Source organism: Fukomys damarensis, unplaced genomic scaffold (genome assembly GCF_012274545.1).
Source record: "Fukomys damarensis isolate Sample0158 unplaced genomic scaffold, DMR_v1.0_HiC HiC_scaffold_29447, whole genome shotgun sequence".
NCBI classification, from domain to species: Eukaryota; Metazoa; Chordata; class Mammalia; order Rodentia; family Bathyergidae; genus Fukomys; species Fukomys damarensis.
The window spans coordinates 2,903-4,168 of record NW_022930359.1 but is presented as its reverse complement, the minus strand read 5'-3'; the positions used below and the strand labels follow the sequence as shown (position 1 = coordinate 4,168).

Here is a 1,266-nt window from a genome sequence, read left to right as displayed (position 1 = left end):
CCTTTGGAGGGAGGCAGCTAGTGGGAATGGAGCCTGAGTGCTTGGCTATCCATTGTTCCATTGGAGCCTTGTGCATGCTGCGACACTGGTGGTATCAATGCATGGCCATCGCCTACTCAGTTTTCAATAGGGATTTCTCCCAAGGGAGGTTTTCTCACAGATTCCATAACCCCTCCTTTTTAAGTGGCTGTATGCATGCTGTGGAGAGCAAGAGCACTCTGCAAGAGTAACTCCTCCTAAATACTTTCCTAGACATAGCCTGGGATGAGAGTGAACTCACTTCATGCAAGTCTGCAGCTCCAGGTTGCACTGCAAGGAGGACAAAGCCAGGTCATTCTCACCATGCATCTAACAGTTGTGAAAGTTTTCACCGCGTGACCACAGTATGAGTGCAGGTCTCTTAGATGCAAATGATTCCTAACCTGTGGAGTGCTTGAAGTCCAGGGGACTGGCCGGCTCACGATGTGGTTAGGAGCTCCTCAAGTTTCTCCAGCCATCAATGTGTTATGATTCTAAGGTGTCTGCAAAGCTAGGTCGATCCCAAGGCTTCACATTTTTGATTCTGGGAGGAGGGCAGGCTCAAGAGATGGCTCACTGATTCACGGTGTGGACCTGGCTCATGGCTTCGGGCAGGTTGAGGCTCACTCCACATTGAACAATGACTCTCCAGACCTCTGTATGATAGTTTCTTGGCGTGCATGTTCCCTGAATGCCGAACCATTCCGAAACATTCCACTGTATGAAACTCAGGTCTGCGTGAGCTCGTGGAGTGTCTGACTGGCCTTCCAAAGCCTACTGCTTTCCTGCTGTCTTGAGGATAGTCTCACTTCATGGCAAAATATTCTATAAGCATATCCCTGGAGGAGACAGCCACTGAGGGCTGGCTCCCTGTGGAACTGACTGGTCTGCAAAGTTTGGCACACGTAGAAATGTATGAGTGATGGCTCTCCCACCTGTTAAGGGATCGTAGTCATTCTGTAGGAGGGAGCAAAGATTGAATGCATGCTCACTGTGTGTTGATTGGCTGCACGAACCATCTGCCATTGGATGTCTAGGGGAAGGGCCTTCTTTTTCAGGTCCTAGGCCCTGTGCTTTTTTTCAAGCAGAGACAAGGATATGTGCTGTGTGTGGCCAAAAGGTCCTCATGGGAGCCCTGCAATGAGGGCAGAATTGCTGCATGCTTTCCTCTACTCACCAGACCTCTCTCTGACTGATTCTTCCATGAGGCAAGCATGTTTCTGATCCTCCCAATCCTTAGTATCCAAC

The 1,266-nt window shown here is 49.7% G+C and overlaps 1 long non-coding RNA gene across 1 annotated transcript in view; it reads left to right on the top strand.

The window, feature by feature from the left end:
- The first annotated feature begins 241 nt into the window (after nt 1-241).
- Nucleotides 242-1,266, top strand: part of LOC117284955 — a 2,929-nt gene continuing 1,904 nt past the window's right edge. Inside the window, exon 1 of the long non-coding RNA XR_004515985.1 lies at nt 242-330. This is a non-coding gene — a long non-coding RNA (uncharacterized LOC117284955). The remainder of the gene's footprint in view (nt 331-1,266) is intronic.